Source organism: Myiozetetes cayanensis, unplaced genomic scaffold (genome assembly GCF_022539395.1).
Source record: "Myiozetetes cayanensis isolate MyiCay16 unplaced genomic scaffold, myiCay2020 scf1, whole genome shotgun sequence".
NCBI lineage: Eukaryota > Metazoa > Chordata > Aves > Passeriformes > Tyrannidae > Myiozetetes > Myiozetetes cayanensis.
In genome coordinates this window covers 49,394,818-49,415,218 of record NW_026086604.1, presented here as the reverse complement: position 1 = coordinate 49,415,218, position 20,401 = coordinate 49,394,818, and the positions used below count along the sequence as shown (strand labels likewise).

At 39.2% G+C, this 20,401-nt stretch overlaps 1 protein-coding gene across 3 annotated transcripts in view; it reads right to left on the bottom strand.

Moving 5' to 3' along the window:
- Window positions 1–20,401, bottom strand: part of ARHGAP28 (Rho GTPase activating protein 28) — a 723,491-nt gene that overhangs the window by 690,978 nt on the left and 12,112 nt on the right. Inside the window, exon 1 of one of the 3 annotated variants that reach the window (XM_050306233.1) lies at window positions 6,863–6,926. The exons of the other annotated variants lie outside the window; for them this stretch is intronic. The gene's annotated coding sequence lies outside the window, so the exon portion shown is untranslated. Of the gene's footprint in view, window positions 1–6,862; window positions 6,927–20,401 lie in introns of those variants that run through there. 3 annotated transcript variants of the gene reach the window in all.

Sequence of the window (20,401 nt, the reverse complement as noted above, 5' to 3'; positions counted from 1 at the left end):
TACAAAATATTAATATGTAAACTCTAATGTATTCTTTTACATTTTTGTCATGAATGGTATGGGTTACCCTGCAATTCATGAGAAAATGTTTTGAACGTTGTGCTTAATAGTATTTACAGGACTGGACTGAAGTAATGTAAAACAACACATTGAGCTTTTAAAGCTAAGAAAAATACAACCTTTAAAGTTACTTCATTGAAAAATGCATATGCAATGAAGATACTCTTGAATCTTTTGATAGAGTGAGGAGCAACTTCACGCTGCCATTATAAAAATCCTGGATCAGATTCTCAGATAGTAATAAACTGTTACAAACCCACTGGCTTAATTTATCCCTTGTGTTTAAATTCAGAACATCCCTCTTTGTGGTACTGCTAATGTTGAAGATGAAGATATTACAAATTACAAAAATTTCATGAGCAAATGTACATCATATAAATTTTTCTCATCAGCTCTGGGTTGGTTGTCTGGCAATTCTGAACTCTCAGTTTATATTTTTCATCCTGTATTGTACTTTGTCCTATACTGAATCAGTCAGAAGGAATGAAAGATTTTCTGGAAAGTTCTGCAGCCAAATAAAAATCAAGATGTGAGCATAATTCTATTTTTTACCACTCAAGTACATTGGTAAAGATTGTATGAGTTACTTTGGAAGGAGTCCCACATTTGCTGAATAGGCTGTTCTTTTGTTAATGAAACTTCTTAAAAAGCAGTGTAGATAAAGAATGTGAATGAATAAAGAAATGTAGATGGATCTTGGAGAATATCTCAAAGCACTATGCTCCTATTTTTACCTGAAGAAAAATGGTTACAAACCAGCAGAAAATTGATGGAAAGTACATCAGCATGGAAACTCTTGTCAATGCCCTGAACAGTCTGTGACTTTATTCTTAATGACTTCAAGCAATGTGAGGCCTCATCTCTAAGTCTGTCTCCCTTTCCATCCCCTCTGTCTCTGAATCCTGCTTCCTTCCCTTCCTTTTCCATTTTCCATAAATCAAGCGCTGGGTGAGAGATTCATATAGGGATGGAGCAAGGAGAGAAGTGGAGAAGAGCTCTCTATGCAGGGAGCATGTGATACCAATGTGGCACAGGGGGACCAAACATAAACACACAAGGCACAGGATGGGAATTGCAGCTGGTGGATGCATTCCCACGTTTCTCCAACAGCGTTTGACTGTCACGTATTCTTATCAAAAGAAGTCACCCATCAGCCCCTCTTTCCATTCAGTTCTAAATATTTATAAAAAGCTCAGTCAAAGCAACCAAGGCACTTTATGTTCTAAAAAAATTTACGACTAAAAAATCCCTTACAGCCAGGTAATATTAACAGAAGTAAATCCTCTTAGCTCTGCTGAACCAGTGGAAGTTTTTCTAATGTGGTGCACATTTTACCTTCAAGCTTTAAAAAGAAAACTGTATCAGAATAGGTTTTTGACCTACACTTTTGCTGGGAACAATGAACGACTAATTTTTTGCTAATTCACTTACGTTCTTTCAGTCAAAATTTCAGTCTGTTTCAGTCACTTTAAAATTAAATTGCAGTATATTATTTGATAACCTCTCCCATTCAGGGTATCAGTAAGCATACAAGCATAATTGTATAAGCATACAGCTAAATTTAAATCAAAACCTGGTAGAAGACTCCTCCTGGAGATTGGTCGAGAGATTTTTTATTTATAATGTAAGTATGGAAACATGTTGGCAAGAACCTCTTGAGTTGCCAGATGAATCTAGTAGCATTACCAGTACTATGAAAGGTCATGGTGAGATGATGGCAGATGTTACAATAAGAAATGACAGAACAGAGCTGAAAATGAAAAGTGTAGGCTAAAATTTGGTGGAGACAGACAGGGAACACCAAGTAGAAGATCACAGAGCAGAAATTCCTGTTTTCAGAGGAAATAGTGGACCACAAAATCAAATTTAGTTTATTATGTTCTCAGGTCTTCAACAGAGGAATGAAGAGGTGAAGAGAAAAAAAAAAAAGCTACCCAATGCATTTTCTTATACATTGGCTATATCATTCTGATCTATGGAGTATAAAAGGTTTTCTGTGATCTTAAAATGATTTCTAGGCCTATAGTAAAGAGACAGAGGGAACATCTTCATGGGAATTGTGAATGCAACACCCTACATTTTAAGTGGTGTTTTTCTAATCTGTGTTCAAATGTTTATACTATGTGAAAAACTGTGAAAAACATGACCTTTCTATGTTAGCAGTCAAATGAATCAGTGATGCTTCAAAACCACTTGGACTCCAGTGAGAGTTGGAAATGTTGGACTAAGCTACATGTCTTCACAAAACCCATAAAAAAGACAAATACCAGAATAAGAAAAATCACCTTTTAAATGGGAAAACTAGTCCATGATGCACAGGAGCTTTCAGTTTTCTTTCAACTCTTTTTTCTTTCCTGCTTATGTGATTTTTGAGGTTTGTCTCAAATCATTCATCAGCACTCTGAGGGAAGCTGCAGCATGCCAGATATTTCAAAGCTAAGTTTTCAAATATACTGCAGCTCCTGAAGGTCTTAGAGCTCTTACAGCTACAGAGACCACTAATATTTACAAAACACAATGCCTTTGTCTTCAGTACCTCAGCGATGTGAGTAATTCTGAATCCTACAAGCAGCCCTGCTGGAGTCAGCCAAATGACTCCTGTGCATAGGGTTGAATGTTTGACTTTCTTAATATTGATGCTGGAGGAGTTAGATATAGCTCTTGGAAATCTCTGAGGAAAATGAGCTCTTGTTGTATGGAAGACTGCAAGACTCAAATGACATAGACAATATTATCTTTCCTTGAAGCATCTTAACATAGGCACAAAATGCCTGTTCATGTTCTCCTGAGAAGCAGAACCACACTAGAAAGCTTCTCAGCACCTTTTGTAGACATCATGTATTGCAAGAAGGGATTACTCTTGGTTGTTTTGACATTTACCGATTTGTTCTGGCTTGTTCTAAGCTCTTCTGAGTTGTACTGGGACAATGGAAAGAGGACTTGGGACAATTGCCTCTCAGATATCAAATCATCATGCAGTGGATAATAACTGCAGAACCAAGAATTTGGTAACTACCAAAACCACCCCAACCCCTCCCTGTAGCATCAACTAATTATATGGGCAAGAACTAATTCATCATATTGCAACCACAGAGATATCAAATAAGATTTATGGAGGCAAGTGAAGTGAGATCTCCAAAATCACTCAGATGTTTTGCCACAGAAGAGGGTTAAAAACACAACAGCTAGTTCATGGCATAAAGCTATGGTACACTGTGAGTAAAAGGACTGCTAAACTTCTGGATGTCCTACTGAGCTTGGCTGAAGTTTCTACCTGAGCTTTTTCAGCTCTGTATATATTCCTGGCTAGATAACCACTAAAAAGTAATTAATATTGCTATGCAAACACAGTAAATCAAGTTCGGAAGCTCACGTGCTCATGTCAAAGGAGTACGACTAAGCTGTTGTTGAGCCCTCTGTCACTGTGGGTTCACACTCCTCTTCCCACACATGCCTAGATAAGAGCGGTGATCCATGACAGGAGGTGAAGATTCACCAGGCGTTCATCCATCTTTTAATGATTGTATTAGATCCATCACTGTGCAGGCACTTTATGAATGTTGTGAAACTGTAATGCAATCCTTCCCATGAGGACACCAAATTACTTATCCATGCTTTTGATATAATGCATCTGGGCCGAACTGCTGCAGCTCTCTCTCTCTCTCTCTGGAAGATTTCCAGGCAAAGGCTATATTTACGTCAGTTACAATTGATTCAAAATGCTTCCATAGGATCTTGAACAGGATAACACATCTTCAGAGTTTAATCCAAACCAGATGATATACGGCTTTCCAGTAAAACCAGGGAATAATCATGCTTGTATCTCTAGTTCTTTGGTTTGAGTTGGTATCCCTGCTGGCATTCAGTCACTGCATGGACCAGCATATTTTTTGGACTCTCAGGTGACTACAGGTTATGCCTCCAAAAGGGATGAAGGAGGGCAGCCACCTAACCCCTATTTTCAGGAAAGACTAAAGGATTCACAAACCCTGTGGACTTATAGGGAGTAAATGCTCCTGCTCTCAAAGTCAATTTTGACTTAGGCTTTTAAGTCACAGAAGCATTTTTGAAAATTTGTCTTCAACTTAATTGCATACCATTACACTCTTTGTCTTCGGAGTTCTTTTTTTTTGTGAGCATTAAGCTTGCCCAGTTTTCTGGGACTTTGACAACCTAAATTCAAGTCTTATCTTTTGAATTTGGCCTTGACTAACACAGCTGTTATTTACTCTTTTGGTTGGCAGGAGTTTCTGCAAGACTGCCATAAAGTCAGCCTATTTGTATTGTATTCTACCGTTAATCTCCTTTTCCTTTATGATATACATGTACAATATCCTAAGGGGGAATGTTACTATACATTTGTATGGATTCATGCACACATATAAATATATGTATGAATGCACAACAAAGATGGGAACAAGGGGAAGGAACATTTTAGTAATCTCCTAAAAGCCTTTGTGAAAAAGTCTAGATAACACATAAAATGGAATGTTTTATACAACGTGAACCAGGGGATCAACATCAATTGGTTGCTTAATGAAAGTGTAATTCAAGATAAGAAATGGAACAGATTTTATTCAAAGAAGTTGGAATCATTTGGGTGGGAGAAAGATCTGTCAAATTAAGAGGCTGCCATATCATTATGCATAACTTACGCACCACTCACCACCTAAGGTTTTTCAAAATAATGCATTTGAAGAGACTTTCTCGTAAGAAGTAATTAAAGGAGTTGAAGAAAATACAGTATTTCTTAGAGATGCTAAGTTAATTTCATTAGAATTTGATCATCATCTTAGACCAGTATCAACACTAGACAGCTCTACACTTGTGTGCCATGCAGAGATTTCTGAATTAGGAATCACTTTTAATTTTACTGTAAAGCCCTGCCAGAAAAAGCCCTAATATCCCAGTGTGAGCTGCCTTTTCATGGCATGTATAGGTGATCAAACAGGAGAAAACCCAGTGATGGGAGATCCCTCAGAATTCTTCCATTCATATGAAAAAAGAGTCACAAAACCAGAAAAAGTAGCTTGGACAATCATTTATGCCAGTAAGCCTTACCTCCCATTCCGACAGAACATAGCTGGGACTTGTAATGACATTGTATTTACCAAAGAAACTCTATTGTTGCTAAGAGTACAACTCTCTAGTAGAGTTCTTAGTAATCCCACTGATTCGATTATCTTTTCTAAACTAATCAATCAAGAATCCAGAGAGCAAAAGCCAATCTCCAGGGATATTAGCTGCCTAGACTTCCTTTCAGTGAGACTTCATGTTTGACAAGGGAAAAAGAAAGTAGTTGCTCTTTCATCCTGATCAAAGTCAATTAAAATCTATTATGTACTTATAATTTGGCCCACGATCATCATTTTTTGCTGCTCTGCAGCATCTCATGCCATTTCAGACTTCCCTTTGATCCCCAGAATAGGCCTCATGCTGCCCCTACAGAGGGAATAAGAGGGTAAGAAACCCTTGGAAAGTTTTCCCCAAGGCAAGGAGTATTCTTTCTGCTGATGGTCATGACCCCAGCTCATAATGTTTTGCTGCAGGGGGACTTTGGAACCGGAAAGGTTGAGCTGGCCATTTCAGTGTGTGCAAACTGTCACAGAGCAAGAACAGCTAAAAGAAACTCCCCAAACACTCCTGGTGTTTATTCTGGAGGTGCAGAGCTGTAAGCATCATGCCAGCCAGCCAGCAGGAGAGAAATCCCCTGGAATCCCTCTGCAATGGATGAGAGAGCCTGTTTTGAGTGCTAGGTTGATGGTCTATTGTTTTCATTTATTTAGACTACATAAACTTGCTTCCAGTTTCCTCAGAACTATGGGGTCAAGTCCTAGTTTCCAGCTCCCTTGAATGTCTCCAGTTTTCATCACTGGGTAAACAGTTTTAGCTGCTGTTCCCCACCAGTCCCTTGCTACCCTGTTTTTTTTTACCTAATTACGTTATAAGCACTTTCAAATTGAAAGTAGCCATTAGAAAGAGCCCACACTACCTGCAAATCCCTGTCTGCAAAACGGACAGGACCAAGCCAGATTTGAATGAAATTTGAAAAACGAGGATTAGGATAATGTCTTTGTGAATGTAGAAGCCCTTTAGATAATTTAGCCCTGTAATCTTGATGAATGCATCACTTAAATTGTCAGACCTGGCTTTCCTCCCATGGAGTAAGTCCTAAGTTTCTGCTTTCCATACAGCTAGATTTGTATAAAGCTCTACTTGTGCATGCTAGAGTCTGGCCATGACACTGAGCTGAAATACATGTAATTGCCATAAACATCCATATGATCAGAAGGCAAAAATTGAAAAAGACAAATTTTTGACCGCTAATCAAATGAAAGGAAAAATGGGAAAAATTGTGAATAATCCAATTTGAAGTAAAGATTTTTCTCCCTCTGGAATATTATTCCAGTGGAACACATTTTTACGCAGAATAATTGGTGAGAAAAACATTGCATTATAACAAAGTATAACTTTCCAGAAGCACACCTTATTAATAAAACCCTAAAAGAGTTGATGTTAATAGATTCTTGAGACATATTTTCATACAGCTTTAGTCAATGTAAACCATGCATATGCCCACCCTGAAGTTGCCTATGCTTGCACTGTGTTCAGTTGTTTTTCTACAGTGGGTCATTTTTTTTGTCCCCTCTTTCCTGCCTGGTAAAGCTGGAAAATTCCACTAGTGATAACTTTGACAGCTTGCTCCCCCTCCTGTTGCTCCCTGTTTAAGGAAACGAGAGGGAGGGAACAAGGGCTGGAAGGCTGAGAAGTCACTGATTTAGTAAATTTTACGAAGTCTTACCTCGGAGCAGAATAGAGGCTTGGTGTTATCCTTAAAGAAGCAGAGCAGAGCCCTTCTTAAACACAACTTCTTCATGCTTCTAGTGGCAGTCAGTCCCTCCTCAGCCTATGATTGCATATTCTGGGAGTTATCTAACAGCCTGTGATAGGGTATTCTGCCTCTAGTCATACAAGGGCTGCAGGAACAAAGAGTGGTGGAGCTTCTGGCCCTTCTGGGAAACTGACACTGCTCCATCACTATTTAAAGAGCAGATGCGTTCAGGATAAATCCTCTTAGCATGTTTTCCTGTTTGTGTCAGAACTTAAACCTTTTATCCGTTTCCTAAGAGGAGAAATAAAAAAGTAATCAGCACTAAGCTGCACTGTAATTCAGGAGAGTCCCTGTGGGGTGGCTCAGAAAAAGACTGAACCAGTCTATCTGTTTTCTTCTAAAGAGAAATGAGACACTGCCAATAGCATAATGCAAAAAATCATAAATGGCCAGATGCAAATTAATGAGGAGCTCTTTCTGCATGGAGATGGCTGCTCTACCCATAAGAGAAGCATAGTGTGCAATGCCAGTGAGGAAGGAGACAGCTGTTAAGAAATCAAGTATTTATGGGGAAGTCTTCCTTGCTTTTCTTACAGTGGGATAACCAGTGGGGGATCTAGATGAATACTGAAAAAAACATTCACCAGGTTTGTATGAACTGTGGCCCAGAACTGGGTTGTGGCCACAAGATCGATAAAGCTGTGATATTCAGGGACGGTTTTGAGCTGCAGCTGGGGGATGAGAAAACACACTGTGCAACACGTTCCCTACCACAGGCAGTAAACGCTGTCAAAGGGGCCCTAAGAAATAACTCTTGAGCATGGAAAACATATGAGATGGTCAAACTTTACTCCCTCCCTCAAACCTTTGTTTATGCATTGAAATGCTTAAATGGGTCTGTCAAATTTACAGCATTCCTGTCATCATTCCTCCAGCCTGAAATACAGGAGGAAAAGCTGACTTTCTGGTTATAAGCATTTTAACATCCTTCACTTCCTCCAAAGACATGGCTAAAACCCTACAGCAGAATTTTCCCTACCAGAGGGAAAAGAAAGCCTGTTATTTAACCAGAGAGAGAAAAAAAAAAAAAGACTGAAACAAAGGAGAGAGAAGGGAAAGGACTTCCTGAATCAGGCACAGATTTCCTCAGGGGCTGAAAAGAGCAAAACCAGAAGTGGCTTGGTTTTACAGTTAATCTTGAAGACAAATTTGCTCTATGTTTTAAACAGGACTTAATGCTACCTTTCTTCTAGTGAACTTTTATGACTGCATAGATCCTTGAAAATTTTGAAAACTTCTGGTAATTTACCACTGTCTGTATGTCTGTTTAGGGACTGGTAGGTCATGCTTTAAAGGACAAACTGCAGGAAAGAGTGAGCATGGCTCAGGAATTTGGTAGTGGACTGTGGGGCTGTTCATGCTACAAATGTAAAGATGCTCATCCAATATCATCCCCACTAAACACCTCTACAGTGTTACCTCCTACAAACATTCAGAGGCAACCTCGAGGCTGAATAGTTTTGAGACTGCACTCTCTGCTTCCGTCAAGGATGTCCTCTCCTTCTTTTTAGTGGTGATGTACTGCCCCTGCTACTACTCTCCTTGAACTATTCCTGTATGAAGAAAAGTAAGTTATTTTCACCTCATTCTAGGCTTTGTCAGAATAGTCATATAAATATAGTTTTTGGATTGCCTTTTCCCAAAGTTACTGTCTGATGGAATTTATACAAGCCTCAATAACGGTGACGTAGTTTTTCCTAGAGATTAAGATGACATTTGGTTGCATTTTGTAAATATGAATTTTTCAACTACATCTCTTGCAGCTCACTGCCTGTGTGGTAGAGAAAAATGCTGTTGCAGAGGGAGAGGAAGATGCAGAGGTCAGCTCACTTGCAGCATTTCACAATGAATGTGTCTTCCCTCTGGCTGCTGTCAGCAATTAAAACACTCCCTGTGTTTCAGTAAAAGCTGGATCCTCTCATTTAACATGAAGTGTTGAACCAGGATGTGTGAATTAGGATGCTGCTTGCCACAGGCTTTTGAGTACAGCCAGCAGAAAGAAAGTCACGTCCAAAGAGCAATTCAGCTCACCTACTGGTGAGAAGTCTCTCTTGCTGTCCATAAAGTGAGGGACTCACCAGAGAGCTATTAGATGCTGGAAGTGGAGAAGTGCTCACTGGGCACTGGGTACATGTAAAATTAAGGCAAGTGTGACCCTCTACCTCTAAGTGCAGGTCTTTGCACTTAAACGTATTTTACCTCCAAAAATACAGTATTTTCTTTAACTACTTTTTAAATAAGCCTTAGGTCAAAAGTCTTGCCATTAAACTGTGTAAATATATTTAAATATAATTTTTTTTTTTGTACATTCTTTCAGGATCAGCACAGTGGTGAGCCTTGATCACATCTGTCCTATGAAAAATGAACAGTGATGAACTTATATACACAGGTGTCTCTCCAAAGCCAGTGGGGATTTGCATGACACAGAGATCTGTCTGCCCTGGTATCTTTATTCATATTTGAGTATTCTGTTTTATGGTTTGTACAAAAGTAACTCTGAAGCAATTCCACATGTGGGACATAATGATGAAATATTTCAGCCAATAAACTGAATATCATGCAGTTGATAAATACTGACACATGGCTTCATACTATTCTTTTTTTAATGTTAAATGTTATAACCAGTCATAAACAATTAGCTATGTAAATAACTGATCTTTTTTCAGGGCTTTGGGCAAACCAGTAATTGAACAAAGTCTTCATTTAAAGTTAATCTCAAACTAAGCCATTTTCTTTTCCTATAGAAATTCAGAAAAATAATAAACAGTTTGATCTCAAGCATTTGTTTTACTTTTCTGTTAAAAATTAAATCCACAGAAATTAGAAAGAAAACCGTTCATTTAGAAGATGTTGCAATGGAATGTTTCAGCTTTTTCTAATTTTTGCCTGTTTCTTTCCTTGACTCAAAACATGCTCTGTAGATTGTTCTGATCAATCCAAATTTTTTTTTTCCCTTGAAAAAGAAATGTTCCCTTTTTTTTGGTCCCACTTCTGAATACAGTCTCCTTTTTTAACAGGTCACTGCTGCTGGGGAATAGCTTTAAGGACTTGTCTAACTGATGTCATATGGCAGGCATGAAAATAAAACTACAAGGAAGGAACTGGAATAATTAGCACTGGATTAATTATTCCACAGAAATTAAACTGGCATGATCATAACTATGTGGTGGTTTCTTCTGAAACATGACTGCTATTTCCAGAGTCTCTATATGTTGATCTATTCCAGCTGTAGTGAGCAAAAACCAGAGGCTCTTCTCCAAGCCGGATTTTACATTAACACTGGGATACATTTAGCACACATGCTCCAAATCTGGCTTGGTTTTTGTGGTATAAAAATGGCAATATCCTAAAGTCTAATAAGTGATGTATTTGAAAGCAACTATGTAGATAGGAAGAAAATAGTCACTCATGGCCAAGCAGTCCAGCCTTGACATCACCTCCTCAGATGACATGGAAGATAAAACCTCTTCAGAGATCTCTGAAGATCTGCTTCTGCTGTCTGGGCTTCGGCGGAGGATCTGTGAAATGTACTACCTACATCCATGATCGATTAAGATTTAATTTGTGGTCTTAGCTCTGCCTAGAAGACCACTAATTTACAGAAGAGGGTTTTTTCAAAAGAAAATATTTAACCTCAAGACCATTTAGACATAAAACCAGTCAGGCAAGAGAAGAGGGTTTACAGAGCATGACAAAAGAAGGATTGCAAAATGTGCAGCGATGATCTATGAAAGCTGAGGAACAGAGAAACCCTTGCAATGCCTGCAGGAAGGGTTTTGTTTGGCAGAGCCCCTGTGCCTCCTTGCAGGAGCCCCATGGCAGACCGCTGAGCTGGGCTTCAGAAATACGCTGAGACAGCATTCTTTATCTGCAGGAACGCTTGGTGTCAGCTGCGAAGGTCACCTTGACAAATGAACTTGCCTCGTGGAAAGAAAGCCCTCCTCCACCGGTAAATTAGCAGGAAGGGACTGAGCTTGTTTTCCAGTGCCCATTGCGACATGGCCATATGTACACTGGAAACAGCGTGTGGAGCTGTGTGTGTGCCGGATTTGTGAAGTTTTTCTCAGGTGGCTCTTTGATCTTTGGACACTATTTGTTCCCTTTATTTTCAGTCAAATTGCCAAAGTTGACTTTTGACAATATTCTCCTATTAGACCCTCCAAAAAAAGCCTGTATTGCTTCTTGCATTATATCATAGACAAGCTGTTATTTAGTTATCCTAATCCCAAAGATTTACAGTACAATTCCCTAAGGAAGCCACTTAGGGTCCTTTAGAGCCATAATTTCTTTCAAAACTAAATGAAGAAGGCCAAGAATAAAAAGATGGCAATATGAAAGAAGAATCACTGACTGAGGAGGACATGAATAACAAGCACTATCAGTCACATGGAAAGAAGATGAAGAAAATAATTACTTGCTAATATTGCTGATTATTTTCACCTGGAAAGAAGGACCTGAGCTGATTGTCTCTAATGCTACTTTCGCCAGGACCAACTTCTGGCTTTTGCTCCTCTGCAACAACAGCCTGATAACAGAATCATAGAATATTTTGTGTTAGAAGGGACCTTAAAGAACATCTAGTTCCAACTGCCAACCATCTTCGAACCCTCAGCCATGAGTTCCAGTCATGCTTACTCTCTGAACCAGGTGTTGCCTTGAAGAGGCTTTTCTGGGTATAGTTTGAATCACCCCTCAAAAGCAGTGAAATTCTGATCCTTAAAAGCAATCTTTTTTGCTAATCCTTCCCCATTTTTCTTTCTCTCATTCCAAACCATCTTTCAAACTTGACTTTCTGCAACGTCTTCTGCTTGATGCTGCTGCACGTCTTTGATGCACAGGGAAGTGTTAGGGGCAGGATTTCTGCAGTTTAACATGATTGTCTGCCTCTCCAAAACAAGAATATTCATAACATATGATGTGGGCTGCGGGTTCAAAGATTATTATAAAGAGTATAGAAAACACAGAATGCATGACATCAAGGCCTGAAGTATTACTGCAGCTTGAGCAAAAACAGAGGAACATTGTCTAAACCCAAACAAAGCCAAGCAATGGGTAAAAGCCCTGGCTTACTGATTGCCAAATGTAAGACATTTACTCTTCCTCCTGCCTTAGATGTTAACCAAGTACTTCTAAACTACAGCTAAACCACTGTAATGTATCAGAGATATTTTTGTATTAACAGATGTTCTTCACAAATGTGACTTTTAAGGTAACTGCCAGATTCACATTTGGCCAGTAGATTTTATTTTAAGAACTGGAGTAAGTTTCTACCACATTTCTAGTGGTCTGCCAACCAATTCACTTCTCCTTAAAGGTGTGGTTTTAATTTGAACCTTAGATAAGTTACCTAAGATACCTTACTAGTTTCGCTCATTAGGTAATGCTAATTTAATCAACAATATTACTTGAGCAGGACTGTAAATCATGAAATTTGTTCCAGTAAAAGGACTTTAAAAAAACCCTAACTAAATAGGCATTACATCTGAAAATTCTATTGGACACAAATAGACAAAGGAATAAAGACATTTTTACTTTCTTTACGTAATGACTCTGAATATGCTCAATGCATTACAAATGGCCCATCTCCTCAGTTCAGTCTTTTAAACAGAAACATACATAAGTCAAAGACATATCTAATTACCATGTATAATGTAAATATTAGGTTAGTCTAAAATTTTGTAATTATTTGACATGAAAGCAGAACTGGGCTTGGCAGTCAAGCAGAATTTGGGGTGCTTGTCTTGAACAATGCAGTGAAATAGAGGGTAGGAGAAAACAAACTTCTAATAGCAAGTTTAAAAGAGGGAATCCATATTATCCACTCCACTGTGAATCATCACAGATATTTCTAGATAAAAAATAAAAATGCAAGAAAACTAAAAATATTAGCAAGAGGTTTTAAAAAAAAAAAAAAAGGCAGCAACCTCCCCTTAAAAGTAAATGCAGTGCTATTTACCATGCCACAGGTATGGTAAGAGAGTGACAGTAGCTGAGGCCACAGATCTCCCTTGCCTGGCTTCAACTCAGAGACTTAGAGCCCATCATGCTCAGCACTTGGCCTGCCCGGTGCAGCCAAAATCATGTCCATGCCACCTAAGGAACCAAGACCATCACTTTTACTGCTGAAAGTGGTGTTTTGCCTTTCTTGTGCAGGTCTTAATGGCTGAAGGTAGTGGAGACAGAGACCCTCCAAGGCACTTGTATCTGCTTGGGAAATGGACAAACCCCTTGTCAAATGCAGATGCCCTCAGAAGCCTGAATGAGGTTCCTGCTTTCTTTCAAGGTCAAGGCTTTTCTCAAGATGTAGAAATCTCTGGCTGCAACAGCACTGTCCTAGCAAGATATACCCAGACCCATGGTTTTCATGAACAAAGATATACAGAGGAGCATTTCTACAGGGCTAGCCATCACCTGCTCTTTCCATATACTTTTATTTCCCAATCCTCAAACTTGATCAAACCCGGCTGGGAGACTCAAAGAGGACACCAGCCACATGACAATGTCGCAGGTTTCATGTAGTCCTGCAAGATCATATCTGGCAGTTATTTCCTTTTGCAACACTGTCTCCTGCATCAAAGCTCTCCAGCTTCTTGTTCTTTTCGTAACAGCTGGTACTGACCCCGCACCAGTGGTTTCACTGGTAGAGTTTTTGGCATTGGCAAGACAAAAGAAAATTGCTGATTATGACTACTGGAAAGTTCTGGATCAGAGAAAGGGAAAATTCAAGATATTTGATAAGAGATGGTGTTTCAAAAAGGCTTTCCTGGCAACACAGTAAGAGCCTCCTTTGCCAGCTGTTGCAATCGCAGGCAGGGCTCTTCAGATGGTCTGGTGGACAAGTGTTTCACATGACCCTGTAAGAACTGAGAGGGCAACTTATGTGCAAGACATGAGTTATTAACTTAGCAGTGGGTTATGTCCGATGGGTTGTAAAATCTGTGAAATCTGACGATGTCACCCACACAGGACACATACAAGTGCTATCTGATGAAGACATCCCTTACTCCCCTACCCCACCAACATCTGGCTGGGGGTTTGGGTACAAAACACCTGCTAAGAAATTCCCTGGGACCATTTCTTGGTAGGGCTGTCGTGCTGCTTCTAGTATTCTGGACCAGCTCCAGCATGGTCTGTTTACAGAACATGCTCATGAAATTTCAGTCTGCTGTTTAGGCCACCTGTGCTTGCTGCATTTGTTTCTGTATGCTGTGAAAATGTTTGTTGTTATTATTTTTATTATTATTATTGTGATTACTATTGTTATTATGCACTGAGGTGGGAGTCAGAAGCAAAAGTTTCCTGGTCACTGTGCTTTGTACCAGCTACACTGAAAATTACTGTTTACCATCAAGACTCTGCAGCCCTCCTCTGCCCATGCAGAGCCCTATCTATGTCCTGATTGCAGTTTAGGCAGAAAATGTCATTTTGTACCCCTAAAACAGCTACATTTCAGAGACAGAATTGCTTCTTTCTTACTACATAAACTCAGAAAGTTAGGGATATAAGAAAAGCATAGCAATAACAACAAAAAGTCAGAGTCTTTCCCACATTCAATTACATGGCAATTTTAAAGCTGCTGTCTTGGGCCCTATGAGGCATAGTGCTCTGCTCCAGTGAAAAATGATTTCTAGACTCAAAGGGTATGGACATATGTGGGGATATACAAGGTCATAATCTAATCAATGATCCAGAACTCTACTTTGTCTTTTTCAGGCCCCAGGCCAATTTTATAAACGAGACAAAGAGGTTAATATTTCCTTTATCTTTGTTTTTCTTTCTGGCTGGCTGTTTTGAGAATATAGCAGCTATTTGAAGACAGTTGGAGGTTTGCAGTGCTGGTAAAAATTTGTTGTGGGGGAAATGGAAAGTCAGCAGGGGGTAGGTGAGCCGAACTGGTATTCCTGGAGAGTATTGTTTTCCACAGGGCTAAAAAGCTGGGTGCCTGCACTTCGGCACCACAGCTGATCAACCGCAGGTGACAAACACACCCTGTGCACATGCACACACCCCACCCCCCCATGGATGCACAAATGCATATGGAGCACAGGAGAGATCATAACATGTATGTCTATACACCTCCGGGATTTTTAAAGCATTAATAATCAGCTGATAAGGGAATTACACAGCCTGACCCTGAAACTAAAACCTTCAGTAGATTTGCTATGACTCTGCTTGCTTCACCATCCCTTTTCTCACTACAGTCTTCAGACTGTATAAAATTTGGCTATAAAATTTGAAAATTTGCTTAGGAATTGTAATTTACAGCAACTCTTTGCAAAGATTCACTATTGGAAAGAGATGGAAGTTGAGTGCACGGAGGTTGCACATCATATTGACAGCCACGTTCAAAGTTATTGACTTGAAATATTTCATGTAGTGTATGCTGTCAGACACACCACGAATCCTGGTTTACCAGGGATTTCTTTGATTTGATTTAACAGCTTATTGCCCCTTTGGAACATATGCTGACTATGCCTGAGAATTTATTACACACTCTCCCTTCTACTCTATAGCTGAAGTTTTTCTTTTTCACAGGTTGAGCAAAAGGAGTTTAGAATAACTCTAAGAAGGATCTCAGCTCAAGCAAAAATATTGTCCCCTGGAGTTTCCTCAGAGGCCAGTGATCTCTACTGGAGTTTCCACAGTGGGGAACCAGTGGCCTAATCCTGCTTGGCACTGACTATTCAGAATAAAAAATATGGGGGTTGGAATAGAGTGGAGAAGGAAAAATCTCAGAAGTGCCAGGGCTCAGAGCTGGAAAGAGTGTTTTTCTACAAACCTGAAAAATTAAGCAAGGTCTGATTCCTTTGAGGTGCTCAGCACATTGGCCATGATCCAGTAAAGCACTTAAAGGTTAAGTGTGCTTTGGAGAGTGCCCTAGGGAATAGTCTGAGCACTAAGTACCCGGCAGGATCAAGCTCCAAATAGGGACCAAACATAAAACAGATGGCATTATGTTAGCTATGCCATATTAATAAGCTATTTGGTTTGCATTCTGTCCTTTTTTCCCCTTGCTTGCTTTACCTTTTCTATAAAACAATCCATGTGTACCAGGAGAGGAGGGCAATGTACTGAAAGTGCCCCTTATCACCTTTTCACAAGTACAGAGGTAAAACAAGAGCTGGGAAAGCTGCGGCTTGATTTTACCTTAAACTTAAATCAGCAGTGCTTGGACAAGAACCATCGGGAGTTTGGAACTGCTGAAAGAAGGAAAATGCTGACTGTCCTCTAATGAGCTCTCCAAATGTACCTGCGTCAGAGGTTACTGCAATGCCTTGAGATTTTTTGGGGGATAGTGGCAAATAGGATGGCTGAGCGGTAACAATGACAGACAGCTCTCTGCCTGTTTATAAACTGGGCTCAAACTGAACTGGAGTGGTGCTCAGCACTCATACATCCACTGAGGTCACCTGCCAGAAGGCAGTGGGAAGAAAATCAAACTCTAGTTGCTGCTTTGTTGTTTTTTTTTTTTAAATAAGCTCCTGGCTTTCCACTTTTTCCTTTACAGCACATTTACAACTATCTCCAGAACTTCCTCAGACCTGTGATTTGTGCAGATGCCAGCTTTTACATGGATGTTTTTGAAACTGAGCGCTGCCTGACTGGAAGCTATTCTAGCTGGAGACACTTTCCTACACAAAGCCGAGGTGAAACACGTGCCTCTACCTCTCTCTACGCTGCTGACTCTCAAGACAGAGCAATCTGGGCTCGAGTCTGAGCCTCAGAGCCTGGATTAGGGCAAGCCAGCTGGCTCCCAGGCAGGTTAGGTGTACTTCTGTGCAGGCTGAAGCCATCATTTTGTTGGAGCTGTGCATGCATGTGGGTTGTACAGTGAGACTTAAGAGGAAATTTCTGTGATCATTTTAGCATTCAGGGAACTGGAAAAGGAGCTGACAGAGGCGCCAGGCCTTTGCTTCCATGACAGCATTAATCTTCCCCTGGCCTTGGAGAGAAATTCTAGATGAACTTAACACATGTTCTCAAAGAGCTTTCTTTCTCAAAGTTATTCGTGCTGTGGGTCCTGCACTGATAAATGATAATCCCAATGAATTGGCCAATGTAAATTAAACTTCACTCCATTATAATTTTAGTGAGGATGTCTGATGCTCTGTTGTTATTTAAGAAGCTGACAGATGACTACCCTGGCCTGGAACTTTTAAGAAACATGGATTTTCCTGTGTCAGAAGTCGGTGGTGGAAACAGGAGGAAGCACTAACGCACCTTTATTTTAAATCTATGTATCATCCAAGAAAATTTCTTTCTTAGGTGTAGTTATGGAGTTCTTTTGGTCCAGGGAAAGGAGTTTCAGATGAATATAATTTTAAGAATTAAGAAAAAAATATTATTTCTACTGCTGGAAAAGTTCCTGGTTGACAACCAAGCTATGTTATCTGTCATGTTAAAGTTTAGTCCATGGCAAATGCAGCATAATTCAGAGTAATTCTACCATGAAAGAAGTAAAAGCCCAGTAAAGTTCCTTTTTATTTGCCACAGGCTAAGAGCAGGTTCCCAAACAGTTATAAAAGCTCACAGTGTAAGTCGCAGCTTATTTTGTCATTGCAACTTTATTGTGATTCTGAGTCCTCATAGACTAGGAGGGAATGAAAGTAGTTTGGACATAGCTGACTACCAGAAAAGTACCTATGAGCCTGGTTGGAATTTTACAATAACTTTTGATCAAACAAGGAACAAACTGAAACTAAGTCATTTTACATTTGTGAACTGCCTAGTCCTCTAAAGTTTCCTCCAGAAAATGTTCACATAGGTGCAGTTTTCACAGCTTCAGGAGGTACAGGAGTGTGTGGGTAGGTATTTTGTTTGGTTTTCCTACACTTTCTGTCCACACATCCACCACAGAACTACAGCTGTGAAAACTGTCAGGGAAATTTCTCTGGCTTCAGTGTGACATTGAGGCAATGATGTGAGCTGGGAAATGGATCAGGAGAGCCCCAAAGCACCCTCAGGCCCATCCTGCAGTCAAGCTTAGAAGTTGTCTGAGTTTGTTCTTCATAAGCAACTGGACAATGCAACTAATTCCCCCAGGTGTCTATCTGTGACAAATTTTTGTCAAAAATTTTATACAGAACATTTCTATTTGAAACAGAATATTAATAATAATAATAATGTGCGAATCAGGGTCAGCAAACACTGGAGGAAACACAGGGCAAGTGCTATTAAGAATAGGTTTATGATAAAGTTTGCGTCCAGTGAAAATTAGACAACTACAGCAACTCAGAGAAGCCATAGAGCTGCTCTCATTTGTCTTGTTATTAGGGTTAAATCAGCCCATCCATCAAAAAGTGTTTGAAGTACTTAGAAATACAGAAAACCATAAAACCTCCTATGGTACAGACAGTACCAGTGTATAAGTCAAGGCTTTCTACTCCAGATATTATCTGATTGCTTTTTTCATGCCAAATAAACTAATTTCATTTCTGTGAGGCAAACATTGGATCGTAGCATGAGGTCACAGCTAACTAAGAACCTACTCTCTTATCGTAATTCCCGAGGAAGCAGGACTTTCCTATTTACATATTGTATAGGATAGCAGTCAAAACTCAAATACAGTGTAGTATATCATTTGATCTTAGGCATTTCAAGGGTTGCATCGCAGAAATGTACAGACTTGACCTTTCAAACAACTTCTCCCGTCATATCTGGTATAAACGTGTATTTTCTTCCTTTGGGGAAACGCCTAGTGACATCAGCCTGTTTCAGTTACTTGTTTAGTTCTGAGTAGCAATTTCAACAATCCCTATTCAATATTCTAGTCACCAACTTTCTTTTCCACATAATCCAATCAGAGAACTTTTCAACAGCTTTGATTTCAACAAGTGTATGATTAAATCAGTAATTTAAATAAAGCACCACATCAAAACAAAACACTGAATTCAAGAATAAGCTTCAGCTAAAGAATTTTGCATGATCTTTCATCTACTTTCATCATGGTTTTAATCTGTCTTTCACTTTACTACTTAGTAATGGAAAAGTGTATCTACTCAGCAAGATCTCTTCCAATGCTGTCAAACATTTCTCATTTTCAAACAGTGACTCGCTAAGTTTTTGTCGACAGCAAGGCAAATGCAAAAAAAAACCCCATTTGCGTAGAAAAGGCATTTACATCAAAGCAAGGTTGTCATTAAAGTAGATTTAGGTACAGCTTCTTTTTTACTTATGTACTTCTAATTTCCTTAACTAATTGCCACTTTATCCTCAAATTTTGAGTTTTCTTCTGAATTCTTTTAGGTTCTTTTGATGATTGGAAGTTTTCTTGGTTAGGGTTCTGATTTGTGCTGTACTAGTTAATTTTATCTTTACATAAGCTACGCATTCTGAAAATACAGATAGGATGACATAAATCTCCACCAATCTTTTTATCTCAGGCACCTAAAATTATATCTCTATATATTTACATTCATTTGAATTGATGTCTATAATCAGAATCAATTCAATGATTCATCTCTAGAAGGTGCAACATCAATTGCAAAGACCAAAATACCTTCCCCATTCTTAAAATCCACAGGAATTATTCCAAAACCACAGAAAACCAACTCATCAAAAGTCAAAACTAGTACCAAAAGCACATAGAATGTCACCAGCAGAGGAAAAAAAATCCCATAGTTTCGTACTTACAGAATTCCTTAAAATTTATCTGTTTCTTTCCAGCTGCCGGCCAGAGGATTGCTGTGCATGAGGCAGAGACACAAACAGTACGTCCTTTGTTACCTGTTTACAAGGCTATTTGAAGTCTACTAAAGAGCAAACTTCTGAGCAGACACATAATGACAAAATAAGATGAAGGAAAAACCACATACATGATTTTGAGTCAGCTCTTCTGCTTTCTGCACAGCAATTCCTATGAACATTGCAACGCAGAATATTTTTTTGCTGTTAGTATTGCTCACTTGGAGTTTTTATAGCTGCTTGGAGATCTGCTTCATTGTATTTGATTTCAGCTAATCAAGCATACAAATGAACAGGAATGCAGACACACAGCACTGTAAAAAACACAGAAGGAAGTTTTTTCAAACAAAATCCCTTTATTTTTCAGTGGTTCCAGTGATGCAATCAGAATAGGAAGGAAAGTCTGTGTTGCTTCATTGTTTTGTTTGGATTTTGGGGTCCAGTGCTAACTCGTGATAATATTTCCATTTGTAAGTATATTTCTCTGAGGGCAATCCAAAAAAGTGACTGTGATGAATCTAAAGGGAAAAATATCTCACTGAACTTGCTAAATTTTTCCATCATGAGTGACTGTTACAGAATTGTCCCACTCAATTATCTTTTCTGTGTAGTTCAGTAGCTTTTGGCTAACTTTATTGTTTTTTATCAAAGTCCAATAAATTCACAAAGTGGATTCAATAGAAATGTAAATACAGAGAAATTCAATAACTGATTCATACCCATATGGAGTTTAAGAGTTTCTAAACAAGAGAATAGAGTCAATAG